A 17,736-nucleotide genomic window follows, 5' to 3' on the forward strand; every position below is an offset into this window, starting at 1 on the left:
TAACAAACGACAACGTATGGAGTTCTGTAATTTCGTTCCTGGAAAGATGGAGGATGACAGTTCTCTTACACACTTAGAGCTTAGTGACGAGGCGAAATTCCATTTAAATTGACATTTAAATTGACAATCAATGAGGACGTGCGTGCGAGTGCGCGGAATAATTACAATAATGGACCACACGCTTCGCAACAGCACGTAGCAAACGGAATGTCGTACCAGCATAACAGGGGACAAGCAAACGCTCAGGGCTACAGCAGTCATAATAATATCAACCGCCGCAATGGAAAACTATATAGCAAATTTCCACATCAGAATAGATGCAACCTGATTTATGAAAACACACAGCGACAATACGGTAACTCACCAATAAATCACAGCTGTAATTACAAGCATCCGAACTACTGGAAATGTAATGGAAAGCGTCACAAGGGAAGGAAATGGAACAATAATATCGGGCCACAACAGTATTGTCAGCCAAGTCACTTCACTCTCTCACATCAAAAGAATTCTTTGCAGCCTCAAAATGCGACACTTTCTCATCAACTCAACCAACAGTTCAGGAACAATAATCAGGACAATCCGTCGCATGCTTTTCTTAACACCGCCAGTCACAATAGCCGAGGAAAACCGACAATTTTTTACATGCAGGCGAACCAAGCATCAAACGCAATGTCAAATGACACGCAATTAAGTGATGCACATTTCGTATGGTATACGAACGCGCGTTTTGAGCCTACTACTCAAGTAAAATTAACTGACATTTCAACTCCACCTAAGTCGGAAAAGTAATAGAAGCTTCTTTATGCCTCCACAGGGAAGCTGCGGAACAAAATTACAACACCCTGAAGTAACATTAGACGACAAGTTAAAACAAGCTCTCATATCTTTAATCACTCATGCCAACCTAAGAAAAAAGGCGCATGACAAACATATTACGAAAGTCTTATCGTATCATGTAAATGAACGAGTGCTTTTAAAGACCGACTTCAAACCATTTTTGACTTATCATAAGAATCGCAAGTGGCAGTACTTGTATGAAGGACCATTTATTATACTAAGAAAGCCGCACTTTGGTTGCTATTAGCTGACCCTGTGTCTGGATGAATAAAAGGATTGTTTCATCACGCACTATATATATATATATATATATATATATATATATATATATATAAGTGTACATAAGAATAATGCACAGGACTAACACCCTGTCCACCTGCCTCCACAAGAGAAGTTATTTATGTGTGTGACTGAAATAAAATAGATTTATTGTAGGAGAGCAATATTTGCCTTAGATGTAAGTGTTAATTGAGCCATGAGCAGCCACATCCAAAGAGCTGAAAAACAAATAATATAGGAGGAACGTGCTAAGTGCCACCTGATACCACTAGTTTTAAGTATAACAAAGCTCTCTCCTCTTGAGTGAAATAAATTAAAATGATCATTCGGACCAGAATGATATCTCGTAAATAAATGTTGATTAAGGTCGCTTACTCTTAGGAGGGAAATGTTTTGTTATGTATAAGGAGTGTTCGATAACAATTTTTATTAGACCACCTGTGAAAAGCAGTTGATACAGACCGCAGCTTAGTATATATTCGCTTACTCTTAGGAGGGAAATGTTTTGTTATGTATAAGGAGTGTTCGATAACAATTTTTATTAGACCACCTGTGAAAAGCAGTTGATACAGACCGCAGCTTAGTATATATGTGTCAAATAAATCAATAACGATCCAGGTAGCAGGAAAGAAGTGTGCAACTCAATTACTCTTATTACAGTACCGAGAAAACCGTATGCGCTCATAGTAATTTTACGGCAGAGTGCAGCTGAAATACTTGCAAAGATCAATTATAAGTAAAATACTTTAGTACCAGAAGTATTTTTTTATATTTAAAAAAAATTTTTTTTTGGGGACCCAATTTTACAATACCCAGAACAGAAGATAGCTAACAGACACTGTTCACTGCTAATGCATGGTATAAGTAATTTTAGATATGTATAGAGAAATGCTTGGAGAGCTGGATCGGACGATACTGAGACTACTGTATCGATTTAATTACGCTAACTACTTATCATGGAAAACTAGCGTGATGAGGCACAATTTATGTTACGCTCATCATTTCGCACATCATTAAAAGTTTGTCTTAAGATCTTTTCACCCTATAAAAGTCTATTGTGCTTTCCTCTAATCAGTATCCTTATCTTCCTACCTTATCTAGTAGAGAAGTGAATTTTACAGACTGACAGCAAGCTTGATATGTACAGACTGTACGTACGGATGGTCGTGACACTTTAGTTGTTGACAGAATATGCATATTCTCCGCCAACCGCGAATTCAATTGAGGTTTGTTATGTGCAACAGCACGACAGAGAACACTAAGCTTCCCAATTTCCCTAATGGAAACTTGAACATGAGCTGTTCATCCCATAAGCGAAGCCATAATGACTATGTCTTCAAACAAACGACGTAATTAACAGAGAAAAAATAAGAGCTGAACTTGAGAAAAGAGTAATTATTGTAAAAAGAGAACAGTAACAAGTTTTCGAACAAGGTGTATGCCCTAAACCTAAAGTACGAGGGCCGTTCAGAAAGTAACCTCCGGTTGATTTAAAAAAATACACCAAGTTAAATAAAAATATTTTAATATATACATCTTACAACTACATCTTTGCACTATTTTTCTACATAGTCTCCATAGCGATTGAGGCACTTATCGTATCTCTTCACAAGCTTTGAAATTCCTTCTGCATAAAAATCACCCGCTTGTGCCTGGAGCCAGCCTGTGACCGCATCTTTGAGCTCCTCGTCGTCATCAAACCGCTGTGACCCGAGCCATTTCTTCAAATGCATGAAGAGGTGATAATCACTTGGCGCCAGGTCTGGGCTGTATGGTGGATGGTTGATAACAACCCACTTGAAGGACTCAAGAAGGGCCGTTGTTCTGCGAGCAGAGTGAGGACGGGCGTTATCGTGCAAAAAAACGATACCGGAAGTCAGCATACCACGGCGTTTGTTCTGTATAGCCCGTCGTAACTTTTTTATTGTTTCACAGTACACGTCTTGATTAATGGCCGTACCACATTCCATGAATTCAACCAACAACACCCCTTTGGCATCCCAAAACACCGTTGCCATCAGTTTTCTGGCAGAAAAATCTTGCGAGGCTTTTCTTGGTTTGGTAGGCGAATTTGAATGTGCCCACATCTTTGATTGTTCTTTTGTCTCAGGGTTCACGTACTTAATCCAGGTTTCGTCACCGGTCACGATTCTGTTTAACAATGGTTCTCCTTCGTCCTCATAACGTGACAGAAAGTCTAATGCAGAGGCCATTCTTTGAGTTTTGTGGTGGTCGGTAAGAATTTTGGGCACCCATCGTGCACAGAACTTACGGTAACCCAATCTTGCTGTCACTATCTCGTACAAGAGAGTCTTAGAAATCTGTGGAAAACCAGTAGACAACTCCGACATTGAGAAACGACGATTTTCACGAACTTTTGCATCAACTGTCTGAACGAGTTCGTCAGTCACCAATGATGGTCTACCACTCCTCTCTTCGTCATGAACGTTTTCTCCGTACACGGCACAAAACTCACGATGAATAGCTGCTGCAGAATATCCTTTGGCTGTAAAAAACCTTATGACAGCACGCACTTCACATTTGGCGGGGTTTTCTATTGCAGCACACATTTCAAACTGCCACAAAAACTAAACTAGCGCAGGTACGACGTTCACTCGACCACGGCTTGATGCCGACTGACCTGTTGAGTGCGTGAACGCACAGATGGCGTCGCTACTCCCCCCACAACCCGCACTGTGACCAATCGGAGGTTAATTTCTGAACCGCCCTCGTACTTTGGAAGCGCAAACTATGAATAAGAGACACTTTTTTTCGTCAGGCCTTGTATCATTGAGATAATTTTTCCTTTGTAAATAATATTTAGACATAATATGTATACCGAATGTTAATTCGGTAGTAGGTGACTATGGATTGGGGGTAAGAAGAGGAAGCCGCCTGGTAGAATTTTGCACAGAGCACAACTTAATCATTGGTTCAAGAATCATAAAATAAGGTTGTATACATGGAAGACCCCCCCATGAACCATGGACCTTGCCGTTGGTGGGGAGGCTTGCGTGCCTCAGCGATACAGATGGCTGTACCGTAGGTGCAACCACAACGGAGGGGTATCTGTTGAGAGGCCAGACAAACATGTGGTTCCTGAAGAGGGGCAGCAGACTTTTCAGTAGTTGCAGGGGCAACAGTCTGGATGATTGACTGATCTGGCCTTGTAACATTAACCAAAACGGCCTTGTTGTGCTGGTACTGCGAAAGGCTGAAAGCAAGGGGAAACTACGGCCGTAATTTATCCCGAGGACATGCAGCTTTACTGTATGATTAAATGGTGGCGGCGTCCTCTTGGGTAAAATATTCCGGAGGTAAAATAGTCCCCCATTCGGATCTCCGGGCGGGGACTACTCAAGGGGATGTCGTTATCAGGAGGGTATTAAAATTCATGGAGAAGAAGTAAAAACTTTGAGGTTCGCCGATGACATTGTAATTCTGTCAGAGACAGCAAAGGACTTGGAAGAGCAGTTGAACGGAATGGACAGTGTCTTGAAAGGAGGATATAAGATGAACATCAACAAAAGCAAAACGAGTATAATGGAATGTAGTCAAATTAAATCGGGTGATGCTGAGGGGATTAGATTAGGAAATGAGACAGTTAAAGTAGTAAAGGAGTTTTGCTATTTAGGGAGTAAAATAACAGATGATGGTCGAGGTAGAGAGGATATAAAATGTAGACTGGCAATGGCAAGGAAATCGTTTCTGAAGAAGAGAAATTTGTTAACATCGAGTATAGATTTAAGTGTCAGGAAGTCGTTTATGAAAGTATTTGTATGGATTGTAGCCATGTATGGAAGTGAAACATGGACGATAACCAGTTTGGACAAGAAGAGAATAGAAGCTTTCGAAATGTGGTGCTACAGAAGAATGCTGAAGATAAGGTGGGTAGATCACGTAACTAATGAGGAGGTATTGAATAGGATTGGGGAGAAGAGAAGTTTCTGGCACAACTTGACTAGAAGAAGGGATCGGTTGGTAGGACATGTTTTGGGGCATCAAGGGATCACAAATTTAGCATTGGAGGGTAAAAATCGTAGAGGGAGACCAAGAGATCAATACACTAAGCAGATTCAGAAGGATGTAGGTGGCAGTAGGTACTGGGAGATGAAGAAGCTTGTACAGGATAGAGTAGCATGGAGAGCTGCATCAAACCAGTCTCTGGACTGAAGACCACAACAACAACAACATGGAAGAAGCCTGGAGATACTGATCAGTTTCAATTATATATGGGTAAGACAGAGGTTTAGGAACCAGGTTTCAAATTGTAAGACATTTCCAGGGCCAGATGTGGACTCTGACCACAATCTATTAGTCACGAACTGTAGATTAAAACTGAGGAAACTGCAAAAAGGTGGCACTTTAAGGAGATGGGACCTGGATAAACTGAAAGAACCAGTTGTAAAGAGTTTCAGGGAGAGGATAAGGGAACAATTGACAGGAATGGGGGAAAGAAATACAGCAGAAGAAGAATGGGTAGCTTTGAGGGATGAAGTAGTGAAGGCAGCAGAGGATCAAGTAGGTAAAAAGACGAGGGCTACTAAAAATCTTTGGCTAACAGAAGAAATATTGAATTTAATTGATGAAAGGAGAAAATATAAAAATGCAATAAATGAAGCAGCCAAAAAGGAATACAAACGTCTAAAAAAGGAGATTGACAGGAAGTGCAAAATGGCTAAGCAGACATGGCTAGAGGACAAGTGTAAGGATGTAGAGGATGATCTCTCGGCGGGGGGGGGGGGGGGGGTAAGATAGATACTACCTACAGGAAAAGTAAAGAGACCTTTGGAGGAAAAAGAACCACTTGTATGAATATCAAGAGCTCAGATGGAAACCCAGTTCTAAGGATAGAAGGGAAAGCAGAAAAGTGGAAGGAGTATATAGACGGTCTATACAAGGGCAATGTACTTGAGGACAATATTATGGAAATGGAAAAAGATGTAGATGAAGATTAAATGGGAGATATGATTCTACGTGAAGAGTTTGCCAGAGCACCAAAAGACCTGAGTCGAAACAAGTCCCCGGGAGTAGACAACATTCCCTTAGAACTACTGACAGCCTTGGGAGAGCCAGTCCTGACAAAACTCTACCATCTGATGAGCAAGATATGAGACAGATGAAATACCCTCAGACTTCAAGAAGAATGTAATAATTCCAATCCCAGAGAAAGCCGGTGTTGACAGATGTGAAAATTACCGAACTATCAGATTAATAAGTCACTGCAGCAAAATACTAACGCGAGTTCTTTACAGACGAATGGAAAAACTAGTAGAAGCCGACCTCGGGGAAGATCAGTTCGGATTCCGTAAAAACATTGGAACACGTGAGGCAATACTGACCCTACGACTTATCTTATAAGCTAGATTAAGGGAAGGCAAACCTACTTTTCTAGGATTTGTAGACTTAGAGAAAGCTTTTGACAATGTTGACTGGAATACATGTGTGAAGTAATGTTATAAGTACTTGCACCACGAAACCACTATGTAGAAAACCGAACTGTGCAAGTGAACAAGTGTTGTACTTATCGCAACCGGTATTGTACGCCTTTCCACAGACACATTCTTCGACACAGCTACGGGAGTTGCCGCATCTGACTGCTTCCGTAATTCCGAGTCGATGAAAAACTGTAAAAACTGACGACACGGCTAGTAGGCACCAAACGTTCTGCCTCTCTCGGAACACTGCTGCTAGCGTTGTGAAGCCTTCAAGTAACTATCACGTGACTATGACAAACGGACGTAACACAGAGTACGCTGCGCTCAACAATCCAGTTCCTTTGCACAACGATCGCGGACTCCAAATGTGTTTGAAATACTTACAATGTAAAATCTGATAAAACCATGAGTTAAGCACTTATATACCTTATAAAATCACCAAGACACTAATCTGAAATGTCTCAAACTCGACTTTGACAATTGCTACCGGACTTATAGACCAGGCCAAGTAATGAAGAAAACTTGCCGACCCAAATAAAACCAGAGAAATAAATTAATACGATAACTAAGCACTCCTAAGAGAATGAGACCTTATGTACATAAACATTATTGTTATCCTTACCTAATTTACGTTTCTTTTAGACTAAGTTATTAGTAAATTAGGACATTCTAATACAGATTTTCTCTGTATTTTTCATGTACGAGAACATGATAGGAAGCTCGAACATGCATCAAGTGAAATAGAGACCGCCACCAAACGGCTCAACACGTTGCAGAACCAGTCTTCCAGTTCCTGATCCACGACAAATTTCCAACGCACCATCATATCCAGACAAACACTTCAACCTCCACAGTGAAACTGATGCCCTACGTTTCCTCCACTATGAAAGTGCAATCAATTTCCCTCACTCAAGTGTAGTGCTGCCATTTATACCTGAAGTTCTACCACTCCCAGCGCAAGTCATACGTACCCAAAGCGCAGTGAAACTTTTTTTTTTTTTTGTATGTCATGAAAGCCACAAATCAGTAAAGTGCTATGAGCCTAGCGCAAGAAATCTACGTCCGGACCACGACAAAAATATTCCTATAAATGGTTCAAATGGCTCTGAGCACTATGGGACTTAACTTCTGAGGTCATCAGTCACCTAGAACTGAGAAGTACTTAAACCTAACTAACCTAAAGACATCACACACATCCATGCCCGAGGCAGGATTCGAACCTGCCGCTGTAGCGGTCGCGCGGTTCCAGACTGTTGCGCCTAGAACCGCTCCGCCATCCCAGCTGGCCCTGTAAATGTCACTGTATAACAAGAATGTCAGTTCTTTGTAATATATTTTTCCAAGAGTGCACACTGCTCCCAGACTTCCTGCGAAGTCAAATTATTTCTTTCTTTGTTATATTTTAATATTTATTATGCCATGTGTAATGTATCTATGTATGTGTATCTTTAGCCTAATTTCATTGTCTCTTACCGAGAAATGAACACCTGTTATCCTTGTATAATACATTAGAACGAGTCCGGCTCGATAGTCATGTAATTACTCCATGAACAATTTACCATCAATTTCAGTCGTACGAATATATTTACCTGTTATTCTTTATGTCAACCACTTTGCCTAATGTCATATATGAAATCTATTGTAAAGAATTCTAGCAATTTGATTGATGAAAGCAATAATATTACAACTACGCGTGAGTCGCGATGATCCTGACGGAGTCATCGCGCCGGCCCGGGGTGGCCGAGCGGTTCTAGGCGCTACAATGTGGAACCGCGCGACCACTACGGTTGCAGGTTCGAATCCTGCCTCGGGCATGGATGTGTGTGATGTCGTTAGGTTAGTTAGGTTTAAGTAGTTCTAAGTGACTGGTGACCTGAGAAGTTAAGTTCCATAGTGCTGAGAGGCATTTGAGCCACTTTTTTTTTTTTTTTTTTTTTTTTTTTTTTGAGTCATCGCTCCTCACTCGGAAAGCAATGTAATATTATTGGATTTCAGATACTTTGCAAATGATGTATTTGTCATAAAGATGCTGAGCATCACAGCGCGAGAGTCAAGAGACGAAATATTGTTGTAACGTGCGCCTATACCGAGACGCGCGTCTGGCGTTTAAATACTCTAAATAAACACTATGACCCGCTGGGCGCAGATATTTAAAATTACTGCCGCAGCGCTTGATACAAGAAGCAGCGAAACAGAAGAAGGAACAATCTATCTTTTGTTAAGAAATATTCTAGAGACTTCATTACTCTGGTACTTTTGGTCGCTGACATGTTAAGACGTACTACATAGCATTGCTACCAGTTGTATTTTTATCTTATGTAGAAATTATGTGAAACAACGAAGAAACGTCTCGGTAACTCGGGTGAAGATGGAACGGACTGATAAAGTATCAATTATTGGACTGCGCCATGTACAAAATAAATATCAGCTGTAACCCATGTACTTATTCTGTACTTGTCAGTGTCTAGAAGTTTAAAGCCATTTTGTTCAAGATATATTAATATTTTACGATGGAGTAATTTTCTTCTTATTTTTTTCTTTCACTAACCAGAAATGATGTTCAAATTGTATATTTGCTTTGTACAGGTTCGCTCTTTATCGCAGTGTCTCGATTGTATTTGGGACACCAGTAATGTGTTCAACTTCCGATCTGTTAATCTTTCTCTTACGAAATTCGACTAATTTGCTTTCATTTCTATTTTTATATTCACATAGGTTCCTTAGGTATTTTCATCGAAGATTCTGATAGCGTGAAGGCAATCCAGGTCAAAAGGTCAATTAGGAAAACCCCTTGGCGTAATCAATCAGTACGTCTCCTGAACACAATCGAGAACCGACGCATCGGTGATCAATTAATAATCCTTCTCTCTTTTTAAGTCGTACTGAAAAACGGCCACACAGGATAGCTGTAAGTACGCAATCTAGTGTTAGGTTTTATTTTGCCAGTAAATATTACCAATTAGCAGTGACAGCATCACTATTATTATTTACTACTATTTCTTATACAGAATAAGCAAGTTACTAACGCCAGAACAGGAAGTGAAAAATGGCTAAGCAGTGATGGCTACAGGACAAATGTGAGGATTTACATTACTAGGGGTAAGATAGATACCGTCTACAGGAAAATTAAAGAGACCTTTGGAGAAAAGGTGAATCTGAATGAATATCAAGAGCTCAAATCGAAATCAATTCTAAGCAAAGAAGGCAAAGTCGAGAGGTGGCGAGACTATGTAGAGGGTCTACACAAGGGCGATGTACTTGAGGGCATTATTACGGAAATGGAAGATGACGTAAATGAATATGAAATGGCAGATATGATACTGCATGAAGAACTTGACAGAGCACTGAAAAACCTACGTCGAATCAAGGCCCCTGGAGTAGACCACATGCCATTAGAACTACTGACAGCCTTGGGTGAGCCAGCCCTGACAAAACTCTACCATCTGGTGAGCAAGATGTATGAGACACGTGAAGAACCCTCAGACTTCAAAAGGAATTTAATAATTCCATTCCAATCCCAAACAAAGCAGGTGTTGACACGTGTCAAAATAACGGAACTATCAGTTTAATATTTCACGGCTGCAAAATACTGACACGAACTCTTTACAGACGAACGGAAAAACTGGTTAAGTCGACCTCGGGGAAAATCAGTTAGGATTCCGTAGAAATGTTGGAACACGTGAGGCAATTCTGACCCAACGATTTCTTAGACTAAGGAAAGGCAAATCTACGTTCCTAGCATTTGTAGACTTAGAGAAAGCTTTTGACAATGTTGACTGGAAGTCTCTTTCAAATTCTGATGGTAGCAGTTGTCAAATACTGGGAGCGAAAGGCTATTTACAATTTTTGCAGAAACCAGTTAGCAGTTATAAGAGTTAAGGGGCATGAAAGGCAAGGAGTGGTTGGGAAAGAAGTGAGACAGGGTTGTAGCCTATCCCCAATGTTCCATTGAGCAAGCAGTAAAGAAAACGAAAGATAAATTTGGAGTAGGAATTAAAACCCATGGAGAAGAAATAAAAACTTTGACGTTTGCTGATAACATTGTAAGTCGGTGTGAGTCAGCAGAGGACCTGCAAGAGCAGTTGGACTGAATGGACAGTGTCCTCAAAGGATGATATAGGATGAACATCAAGAAAAGCAAAACGAGGATAATGGAATGTAGTTGAATTAAATGACGTGATGCTGAGGGAATTATAGTAGGAAATGAGACACTTAAAGTAGTAAAGGAGTTTTGCTATTTCGGGAGCAAAATAACTGATGATGGTCGAAGTAGAGAGGATATAAAATGTAGACTGGCAATGGCAAGGAAAGCCGTTGTGAAGAAGAGAAATCTGTTAACATCAAGTATAAATTTAAGTGTCAGGAAGACTTTTCTGAAAGTATTTGTATGAAGTGTAGCCATGTATGGAAGCGAAACATGGTCGACAAATAGTTTACGCAAACAGACAATAGAACCTTTCGAAATGTGGTCCTACAGAAGAATGCTGAAGATTAGATAGGTACATCATGTAACTAATGAGGAAGTACTGAATACAATTGGGGAGAAGAGGAATTTGTGGCATAACTAGACTAGCAGAAGGGATCGATGGTAGGACATCTTCAGAGGCATCAAGGGATCATGAATTTAGTATTGGAGTGCAGCGTGGAGGGTAAAAATCTTAGAGGGAGACCAAGAGATGAATACACTAAGCAGATTCAGAAGGATGTTAGATGCAGTAGATACTTGGAGATGAAGAACCTTGCACGGGATAGAGTAGCATGGGGAGCTGCAACAGACCAATCTTTGTACTGATGACCACAACAACAACACGTTTCAGTTACGACGAAGTTGTTTTAAAAGGACCAAGGTAGACCATTACCTTGGGGTGGATGTTTAGTCACCTAAGTTCCTGAATCCGAGAGAGCGTAAAAATTTGTTCCACACAGTGCCGGCGCGTGTGACAGCAGGTATAATTGTTGGTCTACTATCTTAATGTCTACATTAGCACACTGTTTCCTTGTGTTCTGGGTGCAAGATTAATTACTGTAGAGACTAGGCGCCTTTTAGCGTGCCCGTTTGATGTGTTAAATAATAGATTGAGCTAATAGGTCGCCGGTTTGAACTGAGTGGCTTATCATGATTTTCGGTACTGATTTGTAACTTAAAACTGTCTCTCGGAGCGAGGACTGTAAATTTTGAATCATGTCAGATTTCTTGAACAATTGTGGTGGAAAACCTAATGAGTATAAGCAGCTCTTATTTCAGATTTTGCTTGTATAGAGCGTCTCCATATTATTCATGAAGATATTTTGGTTTTGTTGTCTATGTAACTAGTAAACCTTTTGCCATTGGTTAGTGTACTAAGAATTTATTTGACTACAAGCCTGATATACATTTAATTTCAATTATTATTTTTTTCATTTTTTGACCTATTATTTCATACTGTTTGAATTTAACTGAATGCGTCACTCGGTGTTAAGTTCGAAGCAACCGCTGTTGTTGATCTGTGAAGTGTGAGTAGTGTTGCTAGACGGCCTTAGAGTAAAAATACAGTTAAATTTTGTTAACGTTTCATAGGCTGTGGCTCATATAACATGAAAAATTCATTAATCACGGACCTCTGTAATTTTTCAAGTTATCGAGTTTGTTTGATGAATTCGTATTGTGTAATAGACTGTTTCATTTGGGCACCAGCACCTTACCCCTCCAACCTAGCTCCCTGCCACTTGAAGTATTGTACGCAAGAGATAAACCGAATGAGGTAGCACTGTCATAAACAGACTGGCCTTGTATTCGGGAGGGTGGATGCTCTACTCTTCACCTACTCATCTAATTTAGATTTTCGTGGTATCCGTAAATCATATCCGGTAAATGCTAGGTTTATTCCTATTATAAGGTCACAGCTAACTATTTGTCGCACTCTTGCCATTCTAGACCTATAAGCCTGTAAATGTCTCTTTATGTGACTTACAGTAATTTATCGTTCCTAAATTGTAATATCAAGACGTGTCCAGTATGCCTCTAAAAAGTGATATACTAATTAAAGACTATTACTATTACTACTACTACTACTAACGTCATTACTACAACAACAACACGCAAGTGCTAAGTATTCTCACATACCTGTTCAACACATGCATGGCAGGGTGATCAGGAATGTTCTGGACATAGTGCAACACACTCATGTGGGCATATTACCGCATTCGTTCCTCAGTTTATCAACATTCAGAGGTACAGTTTTCAGTCCTTCCTTGCCTTCTACCGACAATGGTAGATCTATCGTAGTCGCTAAGTAGCATGCCATGCAGCTATAACTGCTGTTACCAAGGTCGTACCCGGTACTGAGCTAAGGGCCAATTTCTACTAATTTTGTGGATGGGGAATGTGTGGAGAAAACAGAAACCTGGTTAACACGTGTGATCGACGTACTATCATGTCAATCTATGCCATAGCAAGGCTGGTTACTTACGCAAAGCGGTAACAAACCCAAGAAAGCAGCAATAGGTTTATTTCTGGAACGTCCTTGCAGATTAAAACTGTGTGCTGGACCGAGACTCGAACTCGGACCTTTGACTGTCAAGTGCTCTTCCGACTGAGCTACCTAAACACGACTCACGACCCCTCCTTACAGCTTCACTTCCGTCAGTACCTCGTCTCCTACCTTCCTACTTGCTCGCGAAAGGCAAAGGTACCGAGTTCGAGTCTCGGTTAAGCAGACAGTTTTGATCTCCCAGGAAGTTTCATATCAGCGCACACTCCGCTGTAGAGTGAGAGTTTCATTCCGGAACTCTCGCCTGCTTCAGTTGTCATTTGGATCCGACAAGTTTACATAAAAGCAACTTTCGTTCAAGAACCACTGCTAGTAGCACCAATACATAAATTGTGCTGTAAGAAGCAATAGTAAGTAACTTTCAAAGCTAACGTTAGCCAATACGGGAGTTCTTAATAAGAACTGTCGCGCTACAGGTCGCGGAAATTAATTTAGAAAAGAGAGAAATATCTCGGTCTCACTTTAGTTTTCCCCATTTTCATAGCCGGCACTTTTCAGTGTGGATAACACTGAGAACAGGAGACAGCGAAATTGAGGGAAGTTACACGCACAGTATGTACCTACCGTACGTTGATGGAAGGAGTATGTGGAGACCCACCAGACACGTCGGGCGCCGCGGCAGCCAGTGCAGTGGTGGTCGGCAGCGAGACTCGCCTCTTGTCCTGGACTGGGCTGCCGCCTCCCACCCACTCTGTGTGCAGTGTTCCTGGAGACCCCCTCCCTCCCACCACTCCTTCCCCCTCCCCCCACCGTACCGACAACGATAACTCTTGCATAGGTCTGACGTTCGAAGTATTTCTGCCATCTGATCTTAGCCGAAGCACTAAGAAATCTTGCTCTTACTCAAACCCAGTGAGTGAATTCAAGTCACGTATTGTGTCACCCAGCGGCCACACTGGCACCGTAATGGAAGATGATGCACTCTGTCTTTCTAAAATGTTTCACTGGAAATACGGTCGCTCCTTCCAATCACTGCATGAACACTGAAATTGCAGAGACTGAGATAAGCGATCGTGGAACAGGGAACCTGGAATCGCTTACTAGTAAAAAGCCCTGTGCGCCACATCAGATGTTGCTCATTCCCAGGCTCAGTCCGCTCCATTCTCACTGCGACGTACTTTGCCAGCAGGAGGTGTTCATTTCCGTTACCTTTCTCTCTCCTCCGAGATACGCAAGCCGGACAGAAAATTGTTCCCTCTCAGGAGGCGCCTCGCACTTGCCGTCAACACTAAGTCCATAAATTATATGAAACAATTCGTGATATGATATCATATTTTAAGGGTATTTTTCTTTGCATAATTAGAGAAAAAATAGTGAAAATCGAAGTAAATTGTTCCAACGCCTGCACACATTTTAATTTTCATTATTTTCACTTGCGTTGTGGTTCATATTCTTAGAAAATAAGTTATTAACTTAAAATCAAAACCTTTTTGATTTCATATGAAAATTGGAATGGCTATGCTACAAAGAATTCACTACTCACAACCTTCAGCGGACATGACAGCATAACTCTGTTATTTTTGGCTGAAATCATTCAAAAAATGCACAGAAACTATTCGAAACATGAATGAAAATTGTCAAAATTTGATTAAATTGTAATTAATTCCTTGCACCCAAAACAAAATCCCAAAAAATCTGTCAAACAACATCTTAATGTGGTTTCCCCCAATAACCCGAAGAAATGGTCTCAAGGAATGGTATGAAATATAAACTCAAAACATCACAGCCATTAGTGTTGAATGCTCTAACGGCGCAATGAGGCGGGCGTTCTGTCTGCTATCTGTGGAGTATGCATTTCACGCTAGAGATTGTTGTGTGGTGCTTTGGGATTCTACATCCTACTCCACACATCAAAAACAATTTTGCATCAGCCCGGTTCCCAGAACTCCTGAAATCAGACGTTGACTGTGGATAGTGTATCACAGGCACAGTCCCTTTGACTGGTCAGAGCTGTCACTAAACCCACACAAAGATGTAAACAACCATGAATGACCAGCTCCTAGTTAGCAGAATTCCTTAACTTCATTGACTTCGTGACCATCAATCCTGATGTTAAGTTTCTCGCTGTTCTCATTTCTACTACTTCTCATTACCTTCGTCTTTCTCCGATTTACTCTCTAACCATACTGTGTGCTCATTAGACTGTTCATTCCGTTCAGCAGATCATTTAATTCTTCTTCACTTTCACTCAGGATAGCAATGTTATCAGCGAATCGTATCATTGATATCCTTTCACCTTGTATTTTAATTCCACTCCTGAACCTTTCTTTTATTTCCGTCATTGCTTCCTCGATGTACAGGCTACAGCCTTGTCTTACACCCTTCTCAATACGAGCACTTCGTTCTTGATCGTCCACTCGTATTATTCCCTCTTGGTTGTTGTACATATTGTATATGACCCATCTCTCCCTATAGCTTACCCCTACTTTTTTCAGAATCTCGAACAGCTTGCACCATTTTATATTGTCGAACGCTTTTTCCAGGTCGACAAATCCTATGAAAGTGTCTTGATTTTTCTTTAGCCTTGCTTCCATTATTAGCCGTAACGTCAGAATTGCCTCTCTCGTCCCTTTACTTTTCCTAAAGCCAAACTGATCGTCACCTAGCAGATTCTCAATTTTCTTTTCCATTCTTCTGTATATTATTCTTGTAAGCAGCTTCGATGCATGAGCTGTTAAGCTGATTGTGCGATAATTCTCGCACTTGTCAGCTCTTGCCGTCTTCGGAATTGTGTGGATGATGCTTTTCTGAAAGTCAGATGGTATATCGCCAGACTCATATATTCTACACAACAACGTGAATAGTCGTTTTGTTGCCACTTCCCCCAATGATTTTAGAAATTCTGATGGAATATTATCAATCCCTTCTGCCTTATTTGACCGTAAGTCCTCCAAAGCTCTTTTAAATTCCGATTCTAATACTGGATCCCCTATCTCTTCTAAATCGTCTCCTGTTTCTTCTTCTATCACATCAGACAAATCTTCACCCTCATAGAGGCTTTCAATGTATTCTTTCCACCTATCTGCTCTCTTCTCTGCATTTAACAGTGGAATTCCCGTTGCACTCTTAATGTTACCACCGTTGCTTTTAATCTCATCAAAGGTTGTTTTGACTTTCCTGTATGCTGAGTCTGTCCTTCCGACAATCATATCTTTTTCGATGTCTTCACATTTTTCCAGCAGCCATTTCGTCTTAGCTTCCCTGCACTTCCTATTTATTTCATTCCTCAGCGACTTGTATCTCTGTATTCCCGATTTTCCCGGAGCATATTTGTACTTCCTCCTTTCATCAATCAACTGAAGTATTTCTTCTGTTACCCATGGTTTCTTCGCAGCTACCTTCTTTGTACCTATGTTTTCCTTCCCAACTTCTGTGATGGCCCTTTTTAGAGATGTCCATTCCTCTTCAACTGTACTGCCTACTGCGCTACTCCTTATTGCTGTTTCTATAGCGTTAGAGAACTTCAAACGTATCTCGTCATTCCTTAGTACATCGGATCCCACTTCTTTGCTTATTGATTCTTCCTGACTAATGTCTTGAACTTCAGCCTACTCTTCATCACTACTATATTGTGATCTGAGTCTATATCTGCTCCTGGGTACGCCTTACAATCCAGTATCTGATTTCGGAATCTCTGTCTGACCATGATGTAATCTAGTTGAAATCTTCCCGTATCTCCTGGCATTTTCCAAGTATACCTCCTCGTCTTGTGATTCTTGAACAGGGTATTCGCTATTACTAGCTGAAACTTGTTACAGAACTCAATTAGTCTTTCTCCTCTTTCATTCCTGGTCCCAAGCCCATTTTCTCCTGTAACCTTTTCTTCTACTCCTTCCCCTACAACTGCATTCCAGTCGCCCACGACTATTAGATTTTCGTCCCCCTTTACATACTGCAGTACCCTTTCAATATCCTCATACACTTTCTCTATCTGTTCATCTTCTTCTTGCGGCGTCGGCCTGTATACCTGAAGTATCGTTGTCGGTGTTGGTCTCCTGTCGATTCTGATTAGAACAACCCGGTCACTGAACTGTTCACAGTAACACACCCTCTGCCCTACCTTCCTATTCATAACGAATCCTACACCTGTTATACCATTTTCTGCTGCTGTTGATATTACCCGATACTCATCTGACCAGAAATCCTTGTCTTCCTTCCACTTCACTTCACTGACCCCTACTAAATCTAGATTGAGCCTTTGCATTTCCCTTTTCAGATTTTCTAGTTTTCCTACCACGTTCAAGCTTCTGACATCCCACGCCCCAACTCGTAGAACGTTATCCTTTCGTTGATTATTCAATCTTTTTCTCATGGTAACCTCCCCCTTGGCAGTCCCCTCCCAGAGATCCGAATGGGGGACTATTCCGGAATCTTTTGCCAATGGAGAGATCAACATGATACTTCCACATGTCCTGTGGATACACGTTACGTGTCTTTAATGCAGTGGTTTCCATTGCCTTCTGCATCCTCATGTCGTTGATCATTGCTGATTCTTCCGCCTTTAGGGGCAATTTCCCACCCCTAGGACAAGAGAGTGCCCTGAACCTCTATCCGCTCCTCCGCCCTCTTTGACAAGGTCGTTGGCAGAATGAGGCTGACTTCTTATGCCGGAAGTCTTAACTGACAATAGCAACCCCTGTCGGCTTTGAAAG

The 17,736-nt window shown here is 41.1% G+C and overlaps 1 protein-coding gene across 2 annotated transcripts in view; it reads right to left on the reverse strand.

Annotated features, from left to right (window-relative positions):
- The window catches only part of LOC126212842 (ankyrin-3-like), a 94,139-nt gene extending 80,365 nt beyond the window's left edge, over positions 1 to 13,774 (reverse strand). Inside the window, exon 1 of one of the 2 annotated variants that reach the window (XM_049940260.1) lies at positions 13,683 to 13,774. The gene's annotated coding sequence lies outside the window, so the exon portion shown is untranslated. Of the gene's footprint in view, positions 1 to 13,648 lie in introns of both variants that reach the window. The other variant, XM_049940261.1, reaches the window with a different exon arrangement.
- Positions 13,775 to 17,736: the final 3,962 nt, after the last annotated feature.

This window comes from Schistocerca nitens, chromosome 11, assembly GCF_023898315.1.
Source record: "Schistocerca nitens isolate TAMUIC-IGC-003100 chromosome 11, iqSchNite1.1, whole genome shotgun sequence".
In the NCBI taxonomy this organism is placed as follows: Eukaryota; Metazoa; Arthropoda; class Insecta; order Orthoptera; family Acrididae; genus Schistocerca; species Schistocerca nitens.